Here is a 7,419-nt window from a genome sequence, read left to right on the forward strand (position 1 = left end):
GTCGTTGTAAGCATTCACAAATATTTTAGTGCTGCTTCTTTAGCTTCGAGAGTTGTACTTCATTATGTTCGACTAGTAACGACTTTGAGATATCAACCTGAATAATTCCCTATCTACCGCGCGATAAAACGCCTTGCATATTCTATGTTTCATTGTGTTACATTAGTTCTAAAAAGGTGATTTTTTTTAATTATATGTCTATCCTTTTAATATTTTTTCGAGATGATGTTGGAAATATCGAGTTTGTTTGACAAGCTCCTCACAGCGATAGAGCATGCGATACGGGAAGGGTAACGAATGTGTCATACGCTGGAAGGAGCTTGATTTCCAAGGGAGATAACTTGTCATCTCATTCTTTTCTTCGCCTTCCGGTCTCTTCTGCTCGACCTTGCAACAACAGTTGCAGCCATGCCGGGAGTTGAAATGTTCTCTAGGTTTATGGGCCCTCGATTCTATCAGATGGCCAAAAACTGGTTGGTATAATTGATATGACCATTTACTTCATGAGTGACATATATTATCTTTCAAATTGTTCACATTATTCCTGTAAGAATAATGTATAACGATCGACCTTCACTTTCGAGATTGTCTTGGTTGTCAATGTTACTTAGAAACTATGGCTGGGACGAAACTATGGCTACCCGGGTACCCACTGTAGGTCTCAAGAGTTGGGAACAAAATGTCTCACTGGGAATTGTTTTGTCGGAGCCCTGGCCAAAACTGCTTAGATACATGTATCAAACGATCAGATCATGCGTGCACTGGAGTTGACTGACGCTTTATCTTTACTCAAAGTCCAAAGGAATGTGTGTATTGTCATAAAGAAATGCCAACATAAGTGACTTGCTTGAAGTGTAACCACTGAGCTATAGTGAGTTTTAGTCATAAAACAATATATCACCTGACTAACCACGGGTCCGGATAGTCCTGTGGGCACCCGGATCCTACTCAGGACCCACCCGACCCGAGTTCACCCGTTCCAGCCCTACTAGAAACACGATATTACTGAATCAGAATCTGTTGTTGTTTGTTTGTCTCACATTCATCAATTGTTACTTCTCAACAGTATATATAATCAGAATTTCTTACACTTATACTTAACGATAAATGTGGCACATATTTCGTGGGTTTGAACCCCGGATTTTCCCAGTTTAAGTTAATTACATCTAGGTTTGTCATCAACATATCCGTGCACATTGGTCTCAGGGAAGTAGTGGACATCTAAACGACTAAAACCTACATCACTTTTGGCACTGTGACTGAAACACTGTTCAAAGCAGTTTAAATCAAACTCTCGATAAACATGAAAACGAAGAGTTTCTAAGTTTTAAATGTAATTGTCTAGTATTGCTGCCATGACAATGAAATTTTAGGGTGTGAGTTGATTTTATGTTGATAATCTTGTTTCCGTTGTTACAGGTCCCCTACTTTAGGAGTTTTCGGAGCAACAGCAGCTATAACAGGACTGTATATCACTGACTGGAAGGCAGTTCTCAAGTATGTCCCATACTACGGTGGCAAGTACCCGGAGGAGCCACCACAGTGAACATGAAAATCAGTGAATATGTGTGAGTGATGTCAGTTAAACATGGTTTGCCGCCTATGGTCTGTTTGTTGTTTAACGCTGCACTCAGCAATATTCCAGCTAAATGACAGCTTTGTAAATAATCGAGAGTGGACCAGACAATCCAGTGATTCACATCATGAGCATGGATCCACACCATTGAGTTCCCCATGGTAAACAAGCACTGGAAGACATCTTTACATGACAGTGTCAGCCCCACATACTGTGTTCTTGTTATGTATGCTTTTGTTTTTCTCAACTGCTTAGGGGCCTTCAGGCAATTTGTGTCGCCAGTATGGCCAACAATGGTGGTCAGATTTTGATAATATTGGCTGATAATGTGTAGCAGTGATCTGATGGCATGGGACAACGATCTTGCTGTCAACAACTGGTTTGCCTGTACCAGAGTTGATTGTTTACAGGCAGCTGTAATATGGCTGATAACAACTTCATTATACATTCATAATGTGTGTATAATAATTTTGTTGTTAATAGTATTCATTGTCATGACATATGTATATATTTGTATACTTCTAAATGCCTGTAAAGACTATATTAGTTCATACTTAACAGATAGACAATGTTTCCAACTACCACTGCTGTACAGGTACTGACTATATCAAGTACAGTCGAACCTCGTTCTGTCAAACATGGATGTGTTGAATTCTCAGTTGTCTCAAAATAACCTGGTCCCTGCGAAATCCTTTTATATTTATCATCTTTTATACCGGGATAATAATTGAAGGAAATTTTGAATATATATTGCAAACATTAGTCCAGATAAACAATGAACAATTTGTTTATTACCAGATATTATAATAATAGGTTTAAATTGTGTACGTCTGTTCGGATTTGTTAACTGGTATTTCCGGTGTTACGTGATCGTGGTGATCAGCTGATAATGTTTTCTGAGATGGGAGAACAAATCGTGTCATTGGAATACTTAAGTTTATGTTAGTAAATTTGGGGAGCCATGCTTTACCGCGCTATAACCGAGTTAGCACTATACTGAAGAGCGCAATAGCGAGGGAACACTGTATGTCGATCTGGATGTGTCAAATTCCTGGTTGTCTCAGAAATCATTTGGGAGTCCCAAGTTCTAAATTGAGCATAACGTTCCCCTGATACCTTGAACAATCCTAAATAAAACATAACCTCTACACACCCACAACTGACTGACTTTACTTCGATAGACCCAATTGCAATGAAAGGCAAGATACCTTCGTACAGTTAAGCCTGATTAACAAGCACACCTTACATCAATGGTTCAAGCTGTAAACAAATCAGCAGTGAGTTACTTTAGTGTTCTCATTTGACTACCGATGAGTGGCACCTAATTTGACCAGCCTGGGCACTGAAATTCACTTACACCTTGAAATCTAGTGTTGCGTTTGGATCTGGTAATAATCTTTCTTAGGATCTGGTAATAATCTTTCTTAATGAAAGGTTTTCGAAAAGTCACTTGGTTTATTGTCTTTGGTTGTTTGGTTTGTTGTTTAACGCCGCACTCAGCAATATTCCAGCTATACGACGGTGGTGTGTAAACAATTTAGTCTGGACCAGACAATCCAGTGGTTAATATGATCCACGCAATTGGGTTATTGCGGAGTGCATCGTTAAACAACAAATAAACAAATAACAAGCCTGTCCATAAACCTTAATTGCCATGTTGTGCTCTATAATTTATTGTCTCCTTATTCTCTTTTGCAGGTGCTTGTTATAGAAGAAAATCCCACTTTCTGTTTGAATGTATGACGGGCAGACGCTTGTTTTATCATCATTGGAGCTGTATAGAAACAATGGTTCCATTGAGTCAATAAACTATGTTGTATTTCACAATTGTGTAGTTTGTCATTGTTCTTTTGTGATCATAGGACAGTAGTTTGTCACAGTGTGTATCCACATGGGATGTGGAAATACCCTGTCAGACTATTGCAGATTTTTGCAGTCTAGTTTTCTATGGACATGAACGTGAATCTCTTAAAACTAGAAAGAAATATCTCCCTGTAGAACTTAGAGGTTCAAAGCCATCGCACTGCATTGCAGTTTTTGCCTAAGTTATCCTTGACTTGAATACTAGTACTTTTAAGTCCTTTGGCAAGTAAAGAGAAATATTTAGAATTTACTGATTTGTACTTTTAAAAAAACATGCTGTACCCCCAGTCAAAGATGCCACAAAATGACATACACTTGAATTGAAATATATTGTGGCAAACAATTAAAGTAACAATTTTTGGACAAATAGCCTCAGAAAAGTAATGTTTGCCAGGGTTCTTGTTCGAGGAAAAGTGATTTGTTTTCCACGTCCTTGTCATGCCCATGCCATGATGGAACCCATGATGTAAATTCAAAAGAAACCTGATCAGTGATACATTTCAATAAAGACAAGATTGCCTTGAGGAGGTTTTTTTTGTGGTTATTAGGGCAGCCTCCATCTCATCAAACGCTGTTCGGATTAAAGGTAAAAACTCTACAGATAGTAGGGAAACAGGTAGCCCAGTCTAAGGTGCCGCAAGTCGCTGTGCAGAGTTGCATCTCTTGGTAATTCCAGTAATCTGTGATCATACCAAAAGACGTTAAAAGATGGTACTTGTTGTTACCCTGTCTGACGCTCGGCATTAAGGGGTTAAAACAAGAACTGGTTGGCTCAGAGTCAGTATACTGTGTCTGAGTGGGGTATTCATGTTAAACTGCGGCATGGTATCTCAGTGAGCTAGCACTATAAATCGGCATCAGTCCGGTCTAGTACAAGCAGCCACACACACACACACACACACACACATGCATGCACGTCGCTATATAAGTGCAATAATCTTGGATGCGACGTTAAACCCCATTTCACCTCACCTCACCTATCTGTGATCTTAATGTACTACTTTACATTTGCTGAGGACCACACTTTTGACTAAAGATGACTCTTTTGGTCCTTAGCTAATGTTGAGCAGTATATCATGGTATATATAATTTTTGTTTGTTTATTGTTTAAAGCCGCACTCAGCAATATTCCAGCTATATGACGGCGGTCTGTAAATAATCGCCTTCATCGCCTTGAAGAAAATTCAAGGCTTTTCAAGCTTTTGGTGATTCACAAGGTTGACACTATAGAGAAACAAGGCTTTTCAAGAAGGACCTTAAAATTCAAGGCTGTACGAGTTGTTTAGTCCCGCACTCAGTAATTGAGTCTGGACCATACAATCCAGTGATTGACATCATGACCATTGATCCACACATTTGGGATACGATGACAAGCTGCGAAACATCAACCCTGTCAGCGAGCCTGACCACCAAATCCTGTTAGTCGCCTCTTACAAGCATAGTCGTTTTTTATGGCAAGCATGGGTTGCTGAAGACCTATTCTACCCCAAGGCTGTATGAACCTTGATCTAGCATGCCCAGCAGTTTGGTCGTCACTGATCCCTTTATCCATCAATACAAGGCTAGGTAATTAATTCAGGAATCTAATCAATTAAGTCTAGGATTTGTTTTGTTTGTTGTTTAATGCCACACTCAGCAATATTCCAGCTATATGACGGCGGTCAGTAAATAATCGAGTCTGGATCAGACAATCCAGTGATTGACATCATGTGCATCGATGACATGTAACCAAGTCAGCTAGCCTGACCAATTAGTCGCCTCTTATGAAAACATAGTCTCCTTTTATGGCAAGTATGGATTGCTGAAGATCTATTCTACCCTGATAATGATAACAGGTTAATGTAAATGCATTACATTTCAAAATATATGCATACAATATTAAGTGGTCATACTGTGATTAACACACTAACTAATATTGTTAGGATATTTATATTATTTTGTAATGTTAGATAAATAAGTCTTACACTTAATTTCATAGTCAAAACATACATATCTCTAACTCTGCATAACTTAATATATGTTGTGATTCATAGAAGTACAGCACCCTTGGCAACCCCAACTGTTCGTCAGAGGCAACTTAATGGATGGTCAGACTCGGTTGACAGTGTGTCCATGGAGTCAATGCATAGTCTCCCTGGTGTGTCATTGAACCCTAACAGGGGGCACGGGTGGCCCAGTCAGAGTTGCGTACCTTGGGCATGCCAGAAACCTATGATTGTGGGTTCGAATCTCGCTTCGCCCCAATTATGTTTCTAGCTTTGTCAGCACCATACCCGTGCACGTGGGTTTCACCGAAGTGGTTAACGTCTGAAACCTACATCATTTCGGGCTTTTCTCCCACATTAAGCTGACACGCTGTGATGTAACTGGAATACTGTTAAAAGCGGCGTTAAACCCAACTCACTCACTCACTGAACCCTAACAGCATAGATCACTGCTCTAAATATCAATTACTGGATTGTCTGGTCCAGGGTAGGAATACTGCTGAATGTGGCCTTGAAAAACACACACATGCAGAAATACAGGAAATTGGCAGCAAAGAGCATCTGCCAGATTTATTCTATTTTAACCATGGTTACACGTTTACTATTTTAGCAAATCAATCATACATTAATTAACACACAGGACAATTATAGCAATAATGTGTCATACATGTCTTTAAAGTCAAACAAACATATGAACTAAGTTGCACATTATAGGGAGGTCGCATCACAGAATCTAGATTATGTATCAGTTGATGACTTTGTCTGGCCTTGTGTCGCGCCAGTCCTCTTCTTATAGAGATAGCGTGCTTCCTCCTCCATCTCTTGCCATTGCTGTTTCCTGTGGTAGGGCCTTAAGAACACAGCATACCCAGTTACCAAGGCTATCCCAATACCCATGTAAACAAACATCCCTCTGGAAGCCATGGTGAAGTGTCTTTCAACAGGAGAATACCTCCAACAATTTTCTTGAAGACACTGATCAGTAGGAAACTGCTTAAAAATGGCCACAGCGTTGCTGATTCTATGGGCTGGGGCTTGAAGTGTGATAATGCAGTCTCTGTATTGAATTGCAAACAGTCAAGGTGATTTCAAGAACCCTCTGCACCTTGTGTGTGTGAAGGCGTGGTTTTAACAGCGTGTGGAGATTTTCGAGCAGCTTCTGGGTGCTCTAATGCATATTTTTCAAAGGCTGGCTTCCATATGTAAACGCCAGCGACGACACCAATGACAGTCACTACCGCAATCTGATGAAAAGGCAGTCGTTTTCGTAGCAACTTTCTCATACCTACTCAACGTGCCTCTGTGCACCGGTTGTAAACTGTTCACTTCCGGGTTATGAGCACATACCGGTCGATAAAAGTTGTTGATAGCTTCTTACACTGCCACTTTCACAACCCTGTTTCTGTATATCGGGAAACGTTGAATTCGTAGCCACTCCAAACTCGTAGACACAATTTACGGTGAATTCTTAGACAAACATGAAGTGGATTCGAAGACACTTGTTTATATTGGTATTGAATGATAATAATGACTAGATCTATCCGTGTCTGTCACTTAAAATAACTTCAACCACAGTTTGTTGTTTATTACACGGCGTATATGACTGGTTGCGTCACTAATGGAAGATTTTATACTGTGAATAAAGTATTAAATATATATACGGCAGGTATTAGTATTTTCTTTGCAGGATCCATATTAAAATTATACATAAAGCATTCGGTATATAAGCATAGGTTTGTTTGTTTCTTGTTTAACGCCGCACTTTGCAATATTCCAGCTATATGACGGCGGTCTGTAAATAATCGAGTCTGGACCAGACAATCCAGTGATTGACATAACGAGCATCTCACGACAAGCGTAGTCGCCTTTTACGCCAAGCATGGGTTGCTGATGACCTATTCTACCCCGGATGATCACAGGTCTCATGTTTTTCGCTATTTTATTTGTTTCGTCTACGAGTTCACCGTGAATTTTGTCAACGAATTCTCCATGGCT

The 7,419-nt window shown here is 39.8% G+C and overlaps 1 long non-coding RNA gene across 1 annotated transcript; it reads left to right on the top strand.

The window, feature by feature from the left end:
• Window positions 1-321: 321 nt before the first annotated feature.
• Window positions 322-3,403, top strand: LOC124150172. Its single transcript, XR_006863214.2, has 3 exons — window positions 322-473; window positions 1,420-1,568; window positions 3,275-3,403. It is a non-coding gene; the product is annotated as an uncharacterized LOC124150172 (long non-coding RNA).
• Window positions 3,404-7,419: the final 4,016 nt, after the last annotated feature.

This window comes from Haliotis rufescens, unplaced genomic scaffold (genome assembly GCF_023055435.1).
Source record: "Haliotis rufescens isolate VD_foot unplaced genomic scaffold, xgHalRufe1.0.p SCAF_1, whole genome shotgun sequence".
In the NCBI taxonomy this organism is placed as follows: Eukaryota; Metazoa; Mollusca; class Gastropoda; order Lepetellida; family Haliotidae; genus Haliotis; species Haliotis rufescens.